This window comes from Bos grunniens, chromosome 7 (assembly GCF_055505025.1).
Source record: "Bos grunniens cultivar Pamir isolate PY7600 chromosome 7, Bosgru_T2T1.0, whole genome shotgun sequence".
Lineage (NCBI taxonomy): Eukaryota > Metazoa > Chordata > Mammalia > Artiodactyla > Bovidae > Bos > Bos grunniens.
In genome coordinates, this window is record NC_141171.1 from 35,194,497 (window position 1) to 35,216,212 (window position 21,716).

General features: G+C 40.3%; 1 protein-coding gene across 23 annotated transcripts in view; it reads left to right on the forward strand.

Annotated features, from left to right (window-relative positions):
* The window catches only part of LOC147369033 (uncharacterized), a 1,040,253-nt gene that overhangs the window by 110,103 nt on the left and 908,434 nt on the right, over nt 1-21,716 (forward strand). The window contains exon 1 of one of the 23 annotated variants that reach the window (XR_015167181.1): nt 9,648-9,782. The exons of the other annotated variants lie outside the window; for them this stretch is intronic. The gene's annotated coding sequence lies outside the window, so the exon portion shown is untranslated. Of the gene's footprint in view, nt 1-9,647; nt 9,783-21,716 lie in introns of those variants that run through there. 23 annotated transcript variants of the gene reach the window in all.

Here is a 21,716-nt window from a genome sequence, read left to right on the forward strand (position 1 = left end):
GTTGTATACTGTAATAATCTTTCACTTCAGTGTAATCACCTTGGGACTGTATTGTCTTTTTTCAATGGGATCAATCTTGCTAAACATTTAAGAACTACTTTGAAATTGTCTTTGGAGGCATCTTAACACATTCGCACATGTACACATGCACACACACACACACACACATGCAATCATTGTCAGTTTCATTTCTGTAGAACAGTGGTCAGCAAAGTATGGCCTGCTGGTTAAATCCAGCCTGCTGCCTGTTTGGCATGGCCCCAGACCTAAGAATGGTCTTTACATTTTTAAATGGTTGAAACAATCAAAACAAGAATAATATATTGTGACACATAAAACTTGTATGAAATTCAAATTTCAGCATTCATAAATAACGTTTTTATTGGAACACAGCAATGTTTATTCGTTTATGTGCTGTCAATGGCTACTTTCATGCTACAGTGGCAGAGTTGAGTAGTTTTGACAGATTCCATATGGCCTTCAAAGCCTAAATATTTACTGTTTGGTCCTTTAAAGAATCATGTCTTTAGAATCAGATGTCTCTATATTTATATATTGATATTATTTATAAAGAGGCTTCAGTTAGATTCCCTACCTTCTTCCACAAATTTGACTCTGAATAACTTTTTCCAAGTTTTCAAAACTCACACTTTTCATTCATCAGAGGTAAAATATTTTACTTCACTTTATGGGCATTCAAGGAGGACTTTTTCAGGCTTTGAAGTAATCCCCAAAGAGTTTCCCCGTTCTCTGGGCAGTGGTCATGGTGTTGCTACAATGAATTGGGAGGTCCCTGAGTTTGTTAGGATGTAAGGAGTAGGGAGAAGGAAAAACCACCTTAGTTACCCCTCAGGAGGTCTCAAAGAGGAACAGAGCCGTGTTCAGGCACAACAGAAGCAGAGGAGTACACTCTTTGCTCAGGAGTCTTGCCTTTTGGTCCCTGCTCTCTGCTGTATTCACTGTGACTCTGCTTCTGAGGCTGTTGACTGCTATCTCTCATTTCTAATATTCCCTACTTTGGGGCTTCTCTTTACTGGTGGTTTTCACGGTCTCATTGCTGCTTCTGCTTCTCTGTGGTTCTTGGTTTCCAACATTCAGACATCTTGGAAGGAGGATTTTATTGGGTCTGTCTGTCACTACACAGAAAAATATGCCTTTGATGTGCAGAGGGCTTCACCTAGGTTTAGATGACTATGAGGGCAAGGAGAAAAAACAAGCATGTTACCCTAATGTGGGAAGTGTTTGCCATTGGCCATTTGTTGATTCCTTGGTCCATAAACATACACTGGTATATAGATGTTCACAGAACTATACAAAAAGATCTTAATGATCCAGATAAACACAATGGTGTGACCACTCACCTAGAGCCAGACATCCTAGAATATGAAGTCAAGTGGGCCTTAGGAAGCATCACTATGAACAAAGCTAGTGGAGGTGATGGAATTCCAGTTGAGCTATTTCAAATCCTAAAAGATGACACTGTTAAAGTGCTGCACTCAATATGCCAGCAAATTTGGAAAACTCCAGCAGTGGTCACAGGACGGAAAAGGTCAGTTTTCATTCCAATCCCAAAGAAAGGCAATGCCAAAGAATGCTCAAACTACCACACAATTGTATTCATTTCACATGCTAGCAAAGTAATGCTCAAAATTGTCCAAGCTAGTCTTCAGTAGTATATGAACCATGAACTTCCAGATGTTCAAGCTGGATTTAGAAAAGGCAGTGGAACCAGAGATCAAATTGCCAACAACCGTTGGATCATCAAACAAGCAAGAGAGTTCCAGAAAAACATCTACTTCTGCTTTATTGACTATGGCAAAGCCTTTGACTATGTGAATCACAACAAACTGTGGGAAATTCTTAAACTGATAGGAATACCAGACCACCTGACCTGCTTCCTGAGAAATCTGTATGAAGGTCAGGAAGCAACAGTTAGAACCATACATGGGACAATGCACTGATTCCAATTTGGGAAAGGAGTACATCAAGGCTGTATACGTCACCCTGCTTATTTAACTTGTATGCAGAGTACATCATGCGAAATGCCAGGCTGGCTGAAGCACAAGCTGGAATCTAGATTCCTGGGGAAAATATCAGTAACCTCAGATATGCAGATGATACCACCTTTATGGTAGAAAGTGAAGAGAAACTAAAGAACCTCTTGATAAAAGTGAAAGAAAAGAGTGTAAAAGCTGGCTTAAAAACTCAATGTTCAGAAAGCTAAGATCATGGCATCCAGTCCCATCACTTCATGTCAAGTAGATGGGGAAATAATGAAACAGTGAGAGACTATTTTCCTGGGCTCCACAAACACTGCAGATGGTTACTTAGCCATGAAATTAAAAGACACTTGCTCCTTGGAAGAAATGCTATGACCAACCTAGACAGCCTATAAAAAAGCAGAGACATTACTTTGCCAACAAAGATCCATCTAGTTAAAGCTATGGTTTTTCCAGTAGTCATGTATGGATGTGAGAGTTGGAGTATAAAGAAAGCCAAGTGCCAAAGAATTTACACTTTTGAACTGTGGTGTTGGAGAAGACTCCTGAGAGTCCTTTGGACTGCAGGGAGATCAAACCAGTTAAATCTAAGGGAAATCAGTCCTGAATATCCATTGGAAGGACTGATGCTGAAGCTCCAATACTTTGGCTACATGATGCGAAGAACTGACTCATTGGAAAAGACCCTGATGATGAGAAAGATTGAAGGAAGGAGGAGAAGGGGACGACAAAGGGTGAGATGGTTGGATGGCATCACTGACTCGATGGACATGAGTCTGAGCAAGCTCTGGGAGTTGGTGATGGATGGAGAAGCCTGGCATGCTGCAGTCCTTGGGCTCCCAAAGAGTTGAACACGACTGAATGACTGAACTGAACTAAACTGATAGATGTCCAGGCATCAGAGATTCTGCTCAAACTACAAGTGTCCTCTCCATGATTGTGGTAAACAGCCAAATGGTATCAACTTGGCAAATCAATATGGTGAGGAAATGCTAGCAGTGGCTACTCACTGGGGCTAAGTGCAAAGTGTTCTGTAAGGAAGAGAAATGCAGGTGTTATCAGACATTATCCAGATAGACTAAAAGGAGAGCCAGCCAGTTAGAAGCAAGTTTGAAGTACTCAGTGACCTTTAAACTGGGAGCCCAGTATAGGTTAGTATAAGCCTATTTACTTGTCTGCAATTGTATGTCTCTATGACAAAAATTTGACTTTTAGTAAGTTCATTGGTATAGGCTGAGGTCTTAATTTGCTATAAATGAACCATTTGCATTTCAAGGCTCCAAACCTGTCTACTGTTTCCTTGACCCACCCCGTCTCCATCTCTTGTTGTCACTTGCACCTTTTTTCCTACTTTTTTTCCCCCAGCACCAGGCATCGTGTGGGATCTTACTTCTCTGACCAGAGATTGAATCTGGGTCAGAAGTGTGGAGTCTTAACCACTAGGCCATCAGGGAAGTCCCTCTTCTACCATTTGATTTAAATATTTTAAACGGAGTCAGAGTAAACCAGAGACTAATAGAATACGTGTTCCAGAGACAGTTTGTTTTGTTCTAGACAAGGTCCAGGACAAACAGAAGTAAAAAAGTGTCCCCACCTTGGGGGATCCAGTCCGATGATGCTGCACACGTGGGCACCCTCCATTACTTACTTCTCTGTGATAGTCATATTGTCTGCCTCTCTTGGACATCTAGGGCACTCCACGGTGATATAAACAGGATTCCCTCTAGAGAATTTAGATCTTTTCATTGCCAGTCTGACTTAGTCTCCTAAAACTTGGGTCTTCAGCTCTGAGAAGCAGAGGAACGGAAGGCTGTGACTGTGAACACTTTGACCTTGGCACTGTCTCATGACAAAGTGGTTTTGACTGGGCAACTTGGACAATATTAAAGGTGAGTTTCCGCCAGTATTACTTGCAAAATAAGAATTAAAATACTTCTTAGGGTTGTAGGGCAGGTATGTGCTTTTTGAGAAAGGAAATAAATTCCCTTATGAAATATTTATTGATTACTTTTTGTATACTTGTTGCATCCCTTTTTACGGTTCTCCCTTCAACCATATGAGTGGACTTTGAGTGGCTGCCACCTGCTACCCCACCAAGAAGTTTCCTCCAGTTCCTCCTGTTCACTAGAGAATACAAAAGAACAATATAAAGTTATCCCCTTAGCCATACCTATTTGTGTCTGTAGGAACATGGTGGAAAGCAAATACTGATGCCTGGCTTGAAGCACAGCTTAACATCAGGATGAGGAAATTAATTAACCCATCCAGATTAGAGATAGAAGCAGGAAGCACACTTCCGAGTTCCAGACAGTTTTGAGCATCAGGATAATTTTAGAAAGAATAAGATATTTTGAAATTATGCAGTGATCTCTATTAAAGTAATAACAGCTGGTACAAACTTGACAAACCAAGGGATTTTATAGATGCTTAAAATTGCACACTTCCTGTGAAACCTGGCCAGATGAATATTAGTGATTATAGCAAAAGTACTTACTACTGTTAGATCAATACACAACCTGGTTGACCTATTTTTATAGATATATAAAAATAAGCTTATTTTTATCCCTGGTAGCTCAGCTGATAAAGAATCTGCCTGCAATGCAGGAGACTCCAGTTCGATTCCTAGGTTGGGAAGATTCACTGGAAAAGGGATAGGCTACCCACTCCAGTATAATGGTCTGGAGAATTCCATGGACATATACTCCAGGGGTTGCAAAGAGTCAGAATTGACTGAGCAACTTTCACTTTCAAAAATAAGTTTAGCAAAACTCAGTAAGATACATTGAATTGAAAGATAGAATGGAGGTGGATAGTAGGAGTCTGTGCAGTTTCACTAACCCAGCCAACTGGCAATAATTGGTCAAGTGCCTTCTCCCCTGAGAGCAGGGGAACAAATGTGGCTGCCCATTGGTGAGCCTGCCCACTGCTCATAGGGCACGTTATTGGCTATATTTGACACTTGTGGAGTGTATTTCTCCCATGAGCTTTAATAATCATAGCCATGAATCTGAACCTCGCGACTGGTCAGTACTCCCTGGCCTGGACAGTAAACGCTCCAGGATTGCTTCATTATTTGTTTTCTGCCAAAGCTGTGTCCTTGAGGCCTTGCCGTATCTGTCTTGCAGCCCAGGGCTGTTATCTAGGCAGCACATTTCCATTTCTTTGAACATTATCTCTTTTGAATACTCCGCACTGAAAATGAGCCATTTTGAGGAGATTGCACCACAGTCATCGTCTTTCTGTGGGAGCCATAAGCAGTTTTGTCAGAATATGTCTAGTTTCAGCACCTTGTTATTGCCTTTTGTGTATCCGGGACACACAGCAGTACAGTCTTTCACTGGAACTTGAATACAATTCTTTAGTCAGAGATCACTTTAGTTTTCCTCCCCCTCTCCCAGACCCAAAACATCATTTAATTAGGTCTAGTGGTATGAAATCCCCTTTCTCAAACGTGAGTCAAAGCCCGTTACTGCAACTGAGCACAGAACTCCCAGAATTCCCTCCGTGACCCCTCCCCAAGAGGCTGAACTCCGAGGACAATGGGACCAGGCTCTCCTGATGAAATGGGGCGCCGACAGCCATTTTTCTCTGTGGCTCAGTGAGGAGGCCCAGTATTTACAGCGCCCTCACTGCTTGCCGACTCTTAGCGTTTTTCTTTACAATTTGGATCTCGGCCTGTGCTGTGCCTCTCTCTTGAAGCATGTGCCATTATGATTTTAAAATAATGGGAAGAGCACTATGGCACTGCTCATTGGTGATATGACTCTCAAACTGTCTACAGATTGCCGAGTAAGTGAAATGTTTTGACAGAGAGAAATATGTGTTGTCAACATCGTTTTACCCACAGTTGAGAGGGGAAATTGAAACTGTGCTTCAGCAGGGTTCAGATGCTGATGACTAGCATGATCTCCTCAAAACAAATGACTACAGCTCATTTTGTTTTCCTTTATGCCTCATTCTTCTCTAATGAAATGCCCAATTAAAAGCATACCTCATGCACTTAAAAAAAAAAAAAAGGCTTGGGAAGAATTCTGGGAAGGAGCAGTGACAGGAGCAATTCCTCTTTGAGGAAAAAATAGTAGTACACTTGTGTGAAGAAACAGGCTGTGTGGTGACCTCCTGTGTCCTGTGTGGAGAGTTTAAAGGAGACTCAAAAGTAGCCTTTTAAAGATAGAAGGTTGTGTATATATTCTGTGTGAGTGTGTGTGTGTGTGTGTGTGTGTATAAGAGAGAGAGAGAATGAGAAGGAAGGGGAGAGAGAGAAGGAGAGAAGGAGGGAGAAAGGAAAGATATGAATTATTTGTGATACATGAAACAACAGACACTGTAGAGTCTGTATCCCCAGGAGAGTGGCATGTTTAGGACAACTTGTGAATTTATCTGTGGGATTAAGTGGAGTGCTGAACTCTGCAGCTGTGTGTTGTCTCCTAGCAAAATGAGGTTTGCTCTGTTCTCCTGGCAGATGTGTTCCTGTTAAGAGAGTGTTCAGAGTGGGAATGCAGGTAGCTCCCAGAGCCCTCCTGACCATTATCTTCACATTTAGTTCGGCATTGTGGAAGCTGCTCTCTAGTTTTTGTTAGAGAACATCCTTGACAAGAGAAAATGTTGACAACTTTGCCTTTCTTGAGAATCACTAAGGAAACATTTCTTCTTGTCAGTCTCCCTTCATGTGCTGTGTAGCGTAAAGAAAAGGGGACATTGCTTTGGGGAATAGCCTTGACTTTCAACATGCACTTAGCAACCAATATTTTCTTGAGCACCTACCGTGTGCAGGAATATTTTAATTGCTAGTCATTAAAGTCATATAAAAATGAAGGAAGTTAAGTTCCTATCTTTGGTAGCTAGGCACATTCTTTACTTTTCATGGCTACAGAGCTTTATTGGGGTCAAATACATACACCCTCCTCCTCGTTCATGACCTCTCACTCCCACAGCTAGCTGCCACCCAGGGACTCCCACACATGCGTGGGGAACACATGTCCCTCTGAAATGGATAGGCAACCACCATACCAGCCTTATGCTCCCTTTACTGGGTCATAAGCCCTACAATAGGCACATTCTTATTTAAACAGTTAATTTCTTAATTGAGGAGGCCATGAAAGATATACTAGCTAAATCCTCTAGATTAAGTTCTACAAGGGCAGGGTTAGCCCTTGTTCATTAAGTGTCCATAGGTTCTAACCAGTACTGTATACATAATTGGGTCCTAATATATAATGGGTGACTCAAATGAGATGAGCAGCAAAATAGTATTTTGTGTTTTTTTATTAGTCATGTGTATGAGAATCATGTGTATCAGGGGGAGCTCTGGCCCTGCTTTGAAGGGTCTTCATGTTGTTGATGCTGTTTGGAGAGAGAGATATTCTCCAGCTGCTGGTGCTTACAAAGATCCAAGGTTTATATACACATGACATGGTGCGCACACACCCACCAGCATTAAAGAAAATGGGGAAGGGATGCCTCCCTCTGTGTCCATACAGACACCCTGGATTATTGGCAATGAGTATCACTGTTTCTTTGATGTTCTTTCCACGCCACTTTATCTGCATGCAACAAAGATCAAGAAGGGTGGGGAAAAGAGAAGAACAAATTTGATTTGTCTCAGTTACCACACTCCCAAGTAAGTGTAAGTCCTCATGGCCGTTAGGCTTCTATAGAAGATAAGGGAAATAGGGGCTGGAGGACAATCTGACCATTGACACTCTCTTCAGTATTGCAAAATACTGCATGAATATAACACTTGTAAAGATAGTCATTGGGATCATCCTATTGAAGTAAAAAGTCATGGGCAGTTCCTGGATAGTAGGTCAAAATGAGCCTGTCCTTGAGGAAAAAATTACCCTTCTGAACTTTAAGTTAGTTAATGTTGATGTTTAATGTTTTGTCGAAAAGTTATGATGATAGGAGGGTGGGGTGAGAGAAACTTGAGTGTCAGGAGTCTTTTCACCATTTTGAATGCCGCCATAATGTTTCCTGAGAATCCCAGGGACGGGGGAGCCTGGTGGGCTGCCGTCTATGGGGTCGCACAGAGTCGGACACGACTGAAGCAACTTAGCAGCAGCATAATGTTTCCTGGATCAGGGTCTAAGAGCGAAGGGAAGATGTGTAGCCTCTGGCATGTATAAAGTCTATCCCATCTTTCAAGGAACCTTCCACATGAAGAGTGGCCTTGGGTGGACCATCCTGTGAACTGAAAAACACGTCTCCAGGGCTAGATGAATGCCGCCTGGAACTTGAACATGTGGCCAAGTTCTAGGATGATGAGGTAGGGAGAGGGCAAACAACCCAGGGGTTTATTCCTGTTTTTTTGTAGAATCATATAGGGCAATTTTTTTTAGCTAGTGGGATGAGGTGATAGAGTACAGAGAAGCTGGAAAATTACCACATTTCCCTGGTACAGGCTCTACCTATTGCCAGTAAGAATTTAGTTGACTGGTGTATAAGTGCTTTTACACTTGTAAACTTGACATGAGACCCACATGAAAGAGGTTTTCAAATGTTTGGCTTTGTTTATCCTGCCTGAGGAGAACTCCTGGACTTTTTTACTATCCTTTTTGGAAAAAGACAACTGAGCTGGCAACCCTAAACTGATACTGATAAAGCAAGTATACCTGGCAGAATATCTGAGTTTTAAAAAATGATTCTTGCCTTAGGAAATGTTCATATGTTTCTTGGATTTCTGATAATATGCATTTCTAGATAAGTGAATTTAGGAACCATTATTATCACCATTTTTCTTATAGGAAATCTTTGGGTAAATTGTAACAAGTTCTCTTTTGCTCTTTCCATTTGCCATTTGCTTGCTATTCAGGGAATAAAAAGAACACAATTCCAAGCATAACCTTGGGCATGTGACTTACCAGTTTTAAGTCTGTCATCTATGAAATGTCAGGGTTGGACCCAGTGACTCCTGAGGTCCCTGATCTGGATGCAGGAAGAGGAACGTGAAGCTGTGTGTATACTTCCTATCATGGTTTTCATTTCCTTAGTAGTGAAGGAATACTTTTTCATAGATGCAGGCCTTCAAATAGTGTTTTCTCCTTTTTGCACTAAAGAAAGATTTTCAACTTTGGAAAAACCATTCTGGATAAAATGGAACAATTAAAAAATGCTATTGAAACATTATTTTTAGGTCTGCATATTATTTCACAAAGCATTATTTTGTCGCTTCTTTGTAAAAAGACTTAGGCAGCTTGTTTCTCTGGCTTTCATCAAATATCGTTTTTCCTTCCTGTTCAAAATAAGCTGCTTCCTTTTTCCTGGCCAGATAAAAGCCTGTGTATTCTGCTTTTCCTGATATCAGCCCGGTGATGGCAGTACCAGGGTTCACATCACTCCAGACTGTCAATTTCAAAGGCTAGTTTGGAAACAGAGGGATGAAAAACAAGCTTCAGTTCTTTTGTTCGGCTCTCTCCAGGACGTACTGTGTATTATCTCAGAAAACCCATTCAGAAGCAGACTGTTTCCTTCCCTGACTTGGCACCAAATCAAGAAGTGGCACATAATGTATTGTGTTTATTATGCATCATTTTGCCGCTGATACTGGGGCCATCAAATATTGGTAAATTTACAGCCAGGGAGGTCCAGCATCATGCCTGAAGTGAAGGACAAAGTATTGTGTTATTCATCTCCAGGCTCTGGCCCTTTGTGATCAGACAGTGAGCAATATACTTATCAAAGTCAAAATAACCTTCACTTTAGGAAACATACTTGTCCTTAATTGCCAGAATAAGAATGCATAAACAGCTTCTCTCTTGATAATGGAATGGAGCCTGAGTTGATGTAAGTGTTGAGTATTTTGTAATTTGTTCATAGTAGTGTGCTCGATTAAATTTTAATTCACAAATTATGTGCGTATTATACTGCAGAGGTAGAAAAATTGGGGGAGTTTAAAATGTGTGGTCTAAATATGCATATCATATTTATGATATACCTGTGCATACTTACGATTTTTTTCTTTTGAGTCAAAGCTAAGGTGATACTTCTATTTCTATGCCCTAGTCCATAGCAGTTAAAAGCCTGGAGTCAGAGGATGTGAGTTGCAATCTCTAACTCCTTCTGTGATGCTACCCTATACCTTCTTTTACTCTTTGTAATATAGCAGTAACAAGAATAGTACCCACCTCTGAGGTGTTTCGAGAATTAAATGAGACTACATATATGAAAAATTGCTTAGTGGAGTACCTGGTACATTATAAGAACTTGAGGAAAATTTGCCTTTATTATTACCGTTCCCTCTAAGTGCACTTTTCTGATAGCTCGGTTGGTAAAGAATCTGCCTGCAATGCAGGAGATTCTGGTTTGATTCCTGGGTTGGGAAGATCTGCTGGAGAAGGGATAGGCTATCCACTACAGTATTCTTGAGGCTTCAGCTGGTAAAGAATCCACCTGCAATGTGGGAGACCTGGGTTTGGTCCCTGGGTTGGGAAGATCCCTTGGAGAAGGGAAAGGCTACCCACTCCAGTGTTATGGCCTGGAGAATTCCATGGACTGTATAGTCCATAGGGTCACAAAGAGTCGGGCATGACTGAGTGACTTTCACTCCTTCCATTGTATATGTGTGTGTGTGTATACATATATGTATGTTTGTTAAGGTATGAGATCGTCCTTGGGAGGCATATAGTTTTGAGAACCTGACTGAAATGACTCAGGAAGCATAGCAAAGCAGTAAAAATAATTCTTAGTTGATAAGGCATTTGCTTACTGTACTTACCTCAAGTTGAACCTACCCTGTTTAAAAAGGTGTCACTGTTAATCTATAGCTAGTGACTGAGCATTTAAAGGTAAGGGTGTTTATTTGGAAATTGGCAGATTTGGGAAGGTAGTAACACTTGTGTCTATGAGCTGCTGTTTGGCTGAATGTAAACAACAAAACACAAAAATATGAACTCCAATGCTCTTCTGGGAAACAGGGAGAACCTCTAAGAATTTGGTCATTCTTCCTGGCTGAGTCCTGGAGGTTACATGAGTTGACAATCATCCTCTTAACCAGTAAAGCCAGAGTGAGAGCATTTGCTTCCTTGGGTTGTCAAAATTCCTTTGTGATATTGGTGGGTGTGTTGTTAGATGGTGAATTAGAGAAATGGACCAGAAAAGAGAAATACTGGGAAGTAAAATGATTGGCCATTTTATTTACAGTTGACCTGAGAGGTTTTTGTTGTTGTTGTTGTTACCGTTTTTCACTTATGTCTGTAGGATTAAGTTTAGGCAAATTAAGTGTTCATGAGCTCTAATTTCAGACCAATAATATATTAAAAAAACCACAAGACAAGCAGTATAGATAATTCTGTTTGAAATGAAAATTGCAGTTTGAATATTTTTATCTCCTCCTTTGCCCTCTTTCTTTAGCCTAAGTAAAACAGATAGGGAGAACTGTTAGAATCTGCTCACGATTCATCACATACACACACATGCACACACACACACTCCAAAAACACAAACCAAAAGTCTTACCCAAATCCACTGAAAAGTTTCCATCCAAGCTACATGTTTATCACATAAAAATTACTTGACTTTCATAAGAACCACTATTCGAGAAGAGGAACCATAATGTGTATTAATAGGTGAAGAAAGCTTTCTTGGGAAGGACCATAAAACCTTGGAAGTCATAAACTCTGGAAATAGATTTCAGAACAAAAATGCTATGAAAGCCCAGAGCACAGGCTAAGTTCGTGTGGGGCTGACTAAGGAAAGTTTTTTGAAACTGAATTGCCGAGTTGTCATCTGGGCTCCTCCACCTCTACCTCTTTCTTTTCCTTTTAGCCCACTTGTTGCTTTCTGAATTTAGCCCTGTGGTTAATACAGAATATACAATTTAATGAAATAGTAAAATTTTGGCTCGATAATCTTTTTTAAAGATTTCACTATAAATTTTCATGATATGTCTTTGTTAACATTTTGGACTGAACAAGGAACTCTTCAAGTTAGTGTGTTCCCCTTCAGAGGCACAGCTCTCTCCAGAAGTTATGCCTTGTAGACACGTTTGTCTCTTGGGGGCCTGGGGGAAGGCCAGCTCTGGCTTGCCCCGTGTACACCTTGGAAGTCTAGAAACCATTCCGTGTGAAAGTTAACTTTCCAAATGGCCTCCTTCTTTCCTAACATCACAGCCAGAGCCTGTGTTTTCACAATATTTGTAAGACCACTGAGAAATGTTTGTTGCCAGATTTACAGCTCTGATCTGTACACATTCACACTGGGTCCCTGCTAGAGTTCCTGCCGAGCTCTGGGGGCCCTACCACGACCTCCCACAGTGCGGCCGCAGCACATGTGTTTCCTGAGCAGACTCGGTGCTGCTGTCTGTGTGCACGTTTTCAGTCTATAAATCCTCCATATTCCTGTGCCTGTTTTCTAGGCCTCCAGCCCATACTCTATCATATGTTAGAATGCCACATTTCCCCAGAGAGTTCAGTCCTCCTGCCTAGACTGTGTGGATAAACCTCCAGGTGCTAAACAGGAAGGTCTGTAGCCCATACAACGCTCTCCTTTGACCAGGGTACCCCAGGACAGGGCTAAAGCTCTTTGTGGACTGATGCATTCAGCTGCGCCCCATGGTGGGGTGTGTGACCACTCTGTTTTGACTATGGAAGGTGGCAATGTGTTTGTTTTGGGTTTGTGTAACAGCTTTTTTTTTTTTTTTTTCCATTCCAGTAGGATGATTGGCATTGGCAGCACCAGCAGTGAAACCATCTCCTATAGAAAGACAAGGCATAGCTTTAATAAAAAGTTGATGATTGGGAATGAGTCCTCGGAGATGGGAAAGCAAAATGTCACATGTGTTAGTTTTAATCACTCGATTCATTTTTTTTTTCCACTGGGATTTTAACAGTCGTAACATCCTCAAGTTTAAAATCCTGAAAGGAGAACAAGTCAGTGGGGAACCTGGGGTTGTGAGAAAGAAATAGAGCGAGACAAATGCTGAGTGTAGTGTGGGTAGTGGTAATGTGTTGCATCGTAAATATAGGACAAGAAAGGTGGTGAAGGTGGATGAGAGTACAAATTAAGGGAAAGGGAGGCACCTCTTCGTTGGATTGCTCACTTGACGATGGGGATGGTACTTGGAGAGATCAGAGGGGAAGAAGAGGGTGGAAGGGAAAAGGGTATCCCAGACAAGATCCTGGAACCACAGACAAAATGCTTATTACATTTTGAGCAAGACCATAGAGCTCCTCCCTGCTTCATTCCTCACATCTTCACAGATGGCTTACTCTGTGCCAGGGACTGTGCCCTCGGGATACTAGCTTGTCATCATTAGTCACATCTACATCTTTATTAAATGTTTCCATCAGTCCATGCTTGCTAGGTGCTCCAAGGGAGTTAATGGGAGTCAGCAGTGGCCTCTCTGAATTCTGTCGAAAAGACAAGATGCATATGCTTCCTCTGTTACAGTGTTCAGTGTTTGCAAATGAATAGTTGTGCATTGTTATGCAAATACCAAGGTAATAGAATGTGTGTAAATTACAATAAGTGCAATTACTCACAGGAAAATTTGTTGGCGCTTAGTTATGTTATTGTGTTCACTGCAGATTATAGCCTGTTACTTTCTGTTCCTCTAATATACTTTACCCACTTAAGTTTTGAAATAGAAATGAAATGCTGGGGTATCATCATTTTACAAGAAAGATATATCTGTTTCTTCTATTGCGTTAGACAGGTTAATATGTTTTTGCATTTTATAACAGGGAACTTTATTAGCATGATGAAATTAATGCATTCAAGGCAATATCTTCTGAACCAGTTGTTACCAGTAGATAAAGTCTGATGTGGTAATTGCTGACTGAATGTTAGATCAGGGTTATTACTGAAGTAAAATCATTCACTGTGGGATGATCAGAGCTACAATATTCTGAATGATAAAAGAGCTGCCTTTACTTGCTAGTTTTAATTAGCTGTTAAAGAGGTGTCCTGGGTGATTTTGAAAGGCCCATCTTATCAATATTGTTATTTAGAAATGAATTACAATATTGTTACAGAGCCTGCTAATGTTTCTATCATTAAAGGTCTATCATTGTTTTCATTATGATTCTGTTATTTGAGGGCTTTGCAGACATGGCTTAAATATTCCTTTCAAAGCTTTGTGTGTATCTTTTTAAAAAATGCTTTCTATGATCTTAAAATCACCAGAGTTACTCTTTATGGATGGACCATTATTGATCTTATTTGTTCATTTGACAATGTCCGGCTTCGGTCCTTTAAAAAAAAGGAAGCTTAATTTTATAGGAGGAAATGACTTCTTGCCTTTATCCATTGATTGATTGTGTTTGGAGGTGAGTCTTGATCACCCTTGAAAATCTTCATGAGTAGATTTGATGTAATATATAGGCTTTTCTGATGTTAATGCTTTGAAATATTAATACAGTTTCCAGAAGTATCTAATTTGTGATCTGACGTGGCCCTGAGTGAAATTTCCAAATTAGTCAGTTTCTGAATAAGTGTAAATAGAAAGTTTTTTTTTTAAAGAAATTAACAAATTGTGGTTATTTGGCTGCTCTGGGTCTTACTTGTGGCACACAGGATCTTCCATCTTCTTTGCAGCATGTGGGATCTTTTTTAGTTGTGGCATGAGGATCTTTAGTTGAGGCATGTGGGATCTAGTTTCTCGACCAAGGATCAAATCTGGGCCCCCTGCATTGGGAATTCACCCAATGGCCCTGCACCCTACATTGGACACTGCACCACCAGGGAAGTCCCAAAATAGAAACAATTTTGAAGAAAAATATTCCCCAAAAGATTAGAGCCCACGTTAAATGTCTGTTACTGAATAATCTGTTTGCAAAACCGCAGTTCTCTAGGTTAAATCGTATTTGTGTTCCCTGCATTTACACTGTTACATCATTTCCCAGGTACAACTGAAGGCCTGTGGCCTTTGGATTCATGGTTGTGCAAACCTTGGGTTGTGTTAATATCGTTACTTGTTCCATGTTTTTAATGAAGTGTTTATTTATGGTATTATATTAGTTTTAGACGTACAGTGTGGTTGAGTGGGCTTCCCTGGTGACTCAGTGGTGACGAAGCTGCAGGTCAATGCGGGTGATGTGGATTCAATCCCTGGGTCAGAAAGATCCCCTAGAAGAGGAAATGGCAACCCAGTCCAGTATTAGTGTGTGGGAAACACCATGGGCAGAGGAGCCTGGTGGGTTGGAGTCTGTGGGGTCACAAAGGCTCACACACACTTAGTGGCTGAGCACGCATGCATAGTGCTGCGGGATTTTCTGGATGAGACTCCATTATAGGTTATTATGAGATAACGGGTGTATTTTTCTGTACTATACAGTATATCCTTGTTGCTTATCCATTTTATTTATAGTAGTTTGTATCTCTTAATCCCAAACTCTCAAATACTGCTACCGTTTATATCAGAGAATGTTTCACCTGTGTTCTCTTCTAGGAGTTTTATAGTTTCGCATTTAGGTCTTTAAACCATTTGGAGTTTATTTTTGTATATGGTGTGAGAGAATGTTGTAATCTCATTGTTTTACATGTGGCTGTCTAGTTTTCCCAGCACGACTTGTTAAAGATACTGTCTTTTCTCCTCTGTATACTCTTGCTTCCCTTGTCATAGATTAGTAGGCTGCAGGTGTGTGGGTTTCTTGTAACTTTAGGTCTATCAGGTACCTATATACAAAAAAGATCTTCACAACCCAGATAATCATGATGGAGTGATCACTCACCTAGAGCCAGACATCCTGGAATGCAAAGTCAAGTGGGCCTTAGAAAGCATCACTATGAACAAAGCTAATGGAGGTGGTGTAGTTCCAGTGGAGCTCTTTCAAATCCTAAAGGATGATGCTGTGAAAGTGCTGCACTCAATATGCCAGCAAATTTGGAAAACTCAGAAGTGGCCACAGGACTGGAAAAGGTCCGTTTTCATTCCAATCCCAAAGAAAGGCAATGGCAAAGAATGCTCAAACTACTGCACAGTTGCACTCATCTCTCACATTAGAAAAGTAATGCTCAAAATTCTCCAAGCTAGGTTCAACAGTATGTGAACTATGAACTTCAAGATGTTTAAGCTGGATTTAGAAAAGGCAGAGGTACCAGAGATCAAATTGCCAACATCTGTTGGATCATCGAAAAAGCAAGAGTTCCAGAAAAACATTTACTTCTGCTTTACTGACTATGCCAAACCTTTGACTATGTGGCTTGCAACAAACTGTGAAAAATTCTTCAACAGTTGGGAATACCAGACCACCTGACCTGCCTCCTGAAAAATCTGTATGCAAGTCAAGAAGCAACAGATAGAACTGGACCTGGAACAACAGACTGGTTCCAAATAGGAAAAGGAGTACATCAGGGCTATATATGTCACCCTGCTTATTTAACTTATATGCAGAGTACATCATGCGAAACGCTGGGCTGGATGAAGCTCAAGGTGGAATCAAGATTGCCCAGAAAAATATCAATAACCTCAGATATGCAGATGACACCACCCTTATGGTAGAAAGTGAAGAATAACTAAATAGCCTCTTGATGACAATGAAAGAGGAGAGTTGAAAGAGGAAAAGTTGGCTTTAAGCTCAACATTAAGAAAACTAAGACCATTGCATCTGGTCCCATCACTTCATGGCAAATAGATGGGGAAACAGTGGAAACAGTGACAGACTTTATTTTTTGGGGGGCTCCAAAATCACTGCAGATAGTGACTGCAGCAATGAAATTAAAAGATACTTGCTCCTTGGAAAAAGGACAGCTTATTAAAAAGCAGAGACATTACTTTGCCAACAAAGGTCCATCTAGTCAAAGCTATGATTTTTCCAGTAGTCATGTATGGATGTAAGAGTTGGACTATAAAGAAAGCTGAGTGCTGAAAAATTGATACTGTTGAACTGCGGTGTTGGAGAAGACTCTTGAGAGTCCCTTGGACAGCAAGGAAATCCAACCAGTCCATCCTAAAGGAAATCAGTTCTGAATATTCATTGGAAGGACTGATGTTGAAGCTGAAACTCTAATACTTTGGCCACCTGATGCAAAGAACTGAATCATTTGAAAAGACCCTGATGTTGGGAAAGATTGAAGGCGGGAGGAGAAGGGGATGACAGAGGATGATGTAGTTGGATGGCATCACTAACGCGATGGACATGAGTTTGAGTGGGCTCCGGGAGTTGGTGATGGACTAGGAGGCCTGGCGTGCTGCAGTCCATGGGGTCACAGAGTCGGACAGACTGAGTGACTGACCTGGCTGACTGACTGAGGTTCCCATACTTCTATACTTAACAAAGTCCATTTCTAAGGAAGTGAAAGAGCTTTCACAAAAATTTTGTTTTCGAATTGAAGGGATTGTAGAAATTACTTACTCTTATTTATGGCTTACAATTGAGAAAAATGAGACCAAAAGACATTTCTTTAATAGAGTCAAATGTCTATTTAATTCAAAGACCCTGCATGATAATCTAGTCTCACCTAACAGCATTTGTTTCTGCTAACTGCTCACCTTCTATTGTTATTGAATATATATGAATAGATAAAGGGAGAAGAGAGAAAGAGAGAGATGGAAGTAATAAAGTAAATTAGATGATAAGTCACTCACTCTTAAGACCAAACTTCTACATCTTCATATGGAGTTGAACAGATTGTGATTTCCAGTTTATTTGACTCAGTGGGATAAGCTGGTAGGCTTCAGGGGTCGTGGCTTTCTGAGAATAATGTACAGTTTGCATCACAGAAATCCTTGGAGATAATGAGTCCCAATTAGCAGAGAAGAGATTTTCTTGCCACTTAAGGGTACTATTAATTTGAGTGCAAGTGTGTCCATTTCCACTTTAGTAGCTACAATAAAACTGTTGAAAATCCCAAATAACTGGTACCATATTTCCAGTTTATTGCAATAATATGTTGGTGCCAGGATTGCCCATAAATTATTACAATTTGTTTTTTCTTTTTTTTTTTTACTCTTTCTCATATTATTGTATAGTTTTGCAACTTGACAAGATTTATTTGTGGTCTCTGGAGAGATATATTACTTCTAGTCCTGACAGAGCTAGTCAATGCCTCAAGGAATTTGTCTTTATGTAGCAAAATAATTCCTGGAGGAGATTTTGAGATAACTGTCCTTTTGAAGGCATGGGGTGCCTTAAGTTGTGTTATCCTGGTTATCTACATCTTCTAAAGTTGTGCTTTTCAACTGTGGGGGTATGTTAGAATCAAGAGAGGATCTTGTATGAAGAACCAATGCCTGGGCCCCACCCCTGGTGACTCTATCCAGGGATGAGACCCGGGCATTGGTAGTCTTTAAAAGTTCCCCAGATAATTCAGCAAGGGTTGAGAACTGCTCATTGGCACATTATGGCTCTGTTCTAACATTGCATAATTAGAGGAGATCCTTTTATCATGGGAGAAATCACCCATGATGTAGCAGTCTAGGAGCTCTTGTGAAGAAAGAGCTGGAACTGACAGTTTCATTGTAGATGGCCTCAATATGATGGTTGAGTGTGTTAATACTTATGTTCTGTTTTAACCTAATGGCCTAACTATAACTTATTTATGTCTAACTTGACAACAGTAAAAAGCATGAAAATCAAATTGACTACAGCAATGTATATTACTCAAGGAAATGAAATTTTTAGTTATTTCTCTTCCTTTACTATGAGATTCAATCAATATTGTGTGACTTCTACTTATGTTAATAAATAGATGTTTCAAGATTGTCATTCACTGAGTCAAAATATTTGTTTTATCCTTTTACTAATTAGGTACCAGAACAGTCTGACAAAGCAACACATCAGTATCTTCACAACCAAAATTCACTGTGAAAGTGAAAGTCTCTTGGTCATGTCTGACTCTTTGCGACCCATGGACTGTATAGTCCATGGAATTCTCCAGGCCAGAGTTCTGGAGTGGGTAGCCTTTCCTTTCTCCAAGGGATCTTCCCAACCCAGGGATCGAACCCAGGTCTCCCACATTGCAGGTGGATTCTTTACCAGCTGAGCCACAAGGGAAGCCCCAGACACTGTGGAAATGAACAAATCATTTTTTTAAGAGTTACTTTTGGCACCTGCAAATCTTTGAAACAAATGCTTTAAAGTGTCATGTGACAGGAAATTATATTTCCAATAAAGGAAGTCTGACACTTTTTAATCTTGTTGGATAATAGGCATTAGAAAACTGATAGTGATGACTCTAGAGTTTCTAATATAATTACCAAACTTGAGTGCTGTGTTAGTTTTTAAGATACAGACTTCCAAATCAGAGAATTTTTGATAATATTTGTAAAGGATATACAAGATGAAGAATGACTAAAAATAACCAGAGAATTATTTATAATGGAGAAAATTAAAGAAGTAAAAGCCCCCGACAGAAGGGGATAGTTAGCAATTATGGCCTATCCATATGATGAAATGTTATAATGTGGGTTAAAGTTTTTTAAATACAGTGGGAAAATGCTCATATCATGTAGAGAAAAAGCTGGATAAAACACAATAGCAATAATATGATCTTCTCTAAATTGCACAGATATTCCCTTGACTCTTTTTCTTCATCCCCTGGTTACTTCAGGGTGATGGCAAAGTCAAGGAGATCAGCAGACTGTCTCTCTTGCTCTGGATGCTGACCAGGCACAGGTATTTGAGGAGCTGCTTTCTCAAGGCCTGGGTTTCCAATTTGTGGTGATTCCTTCCAAGCATGATGCTAGAATACCTGGGCTTATTAATGTGGGTATGTAACTAAGAGATTTTCTCTCTAGCAATGACTTGGACCAAAGTCAACTGGAGAAGTAAATGATAATTCAGCTGTCAATCCCTACAGCTCTTTTACCTAATGGGAGTCATCATTTCCACCCACGGTGTCATTCTTTCAGCACAACATACCTCTTAAACTCCTCCAAAATCTTCTCCCAGGGTAAAGCTTTCTAGGCCAAATATATTTACTTTTACTTCCATGGCTTGTTGGTGTTTTTTTTTTTTTTTTTTTTCTCATTTGTGGTTGATTTTTCTCATATAATAGAATGTAGTGTTTTTCCAAGTGTGGTTCCCTGGGCCTGCAGCATCAGCATCACCAGGAATTTAACCTTTGAAAAGTGGTTACTGAGGCTTCCCTGATGACTTAGTGGTAAAGAATCTGCCTGCGAATGCAGGAGATATGGGTTCAGTCCCTGGTCCAGGAAGATCCGACATGCCGCAGAGCAACTGAGCCTGTATGCCACAACTATTGAACCTGTGCTCTAGAGCCCAGGAGCTGCAACTATTCAGCCCTTGTGCAGCAACTATTGAGCCCATGCAGAAGCCATCTCAGTAAGCCTGCACACCACAACTAGGGAGAAGCCCTCACTCACCACAGCTAGAGAAAAGCCCCTGTGGCACAAGGATCCAGCACAGCCATGAATAAATAATTTTTTAAAATGGCTACTAGTTAACTACAGCATCTTTCTTTCCTTTATAATATTTCTCCCTCGACAGTTTATAGAATTATCATAGCTAAAATGTAGGTAGCTATGTTTTATTGCACATTCTTCCATGTGTTTTCCAAATATTAACTCATTTAATTCTCATAAACACACTATGAGGTAGGTGTTATTATTTCCCTATTTTGTAATGAAGGAAACTGGACACAGAAAAGAAAAGTAACTCACCCAAAGACCAGCAGATATAAAAAATGCTCATAGGAAAAATATTGGAAGCAAATGTCTACCAGAAGCAGTTATTTCTGGATGTGGGAACTACAGATAGCTTTAAATTTCTTCTCTGTGCTTTTCTGTATTTTCCAAAGCAATACATAGTACACTTGCTGTCAGAAGAAAACTCAAAATATTGAAAAATATGAAGATAGAAGTTTTAGAGAAGACCTGGAGTAAGGTGAGCCAGGACAGGAGAGAGGAGTTGTGATTTATTAAAAACCTTCTTCCTCAGGTCAGGTCTTCCAGGATCCTGGCAGCTGCTGAGCAAGTGAGGAGATAGAGCCCTGGGTGTGGGCATGTAAGCATCAGAACTGAAAACCCAGGAAGGGCATGACATTGAGCAATCTGATCTTTCCAATGTGTTAACAGGTTTCGAAACTTATTATCTTTGTGGATAGGCAGTGGTAAAGTGCATTTTATCACAATGTGTTTAAGAGATATTTGATGGCACAAAACCCAGCTCTCTGAATCCAAGGTAGAAGGACAGTTTGACCATAAAACAATGCCCTGACTCATCTTTAATTAAGTGTGCAATGTGGGAAGGGAATTAGTGTTTTCTAGTGTATGGGAGGTATGGAGCAACAGCTATAAGTTTTCAAAATAGCCCGTTATTAGCAATCTGCACTGAATAGATTGGTAGCCACAGTTCAGTTAGCCCTTAAACAAGCTGAACAATAGCTGAAGTGATTATTTGGGGTAAATTATTGCTGTTATAAAATGTAAACAGTGTTTTATTACAGCAAAAATAGATTTTTTTTTCTTAATTTCTCTCTTCACTCCACCTCTCCTCAACTGGATCTCCTTGCCAGAGATCTGGAAGAGTGATCTCTTGTTTCCCTCCCCACATTGGCAGGAGAGTCTCAGGCATTCGAATGCAGCAAGACAGGATACATCTTGTAAAGGTTTTCCATTTTAATATCCCTTAATGACCAATAATAAATTCCGTATAGTTAATCCCCTGTTCTCATGAAAACAATCTAGATGGTTTAAAAAATCAATCATTAATGAGCAGTAAGTGACAGCTCTCCAACAACACAGCTGTATTTTTGTAAAAGTGATTAAACATTGTCTGCATTCATAATTGCATGGTTAATAAGAATGTTGAGCACTAA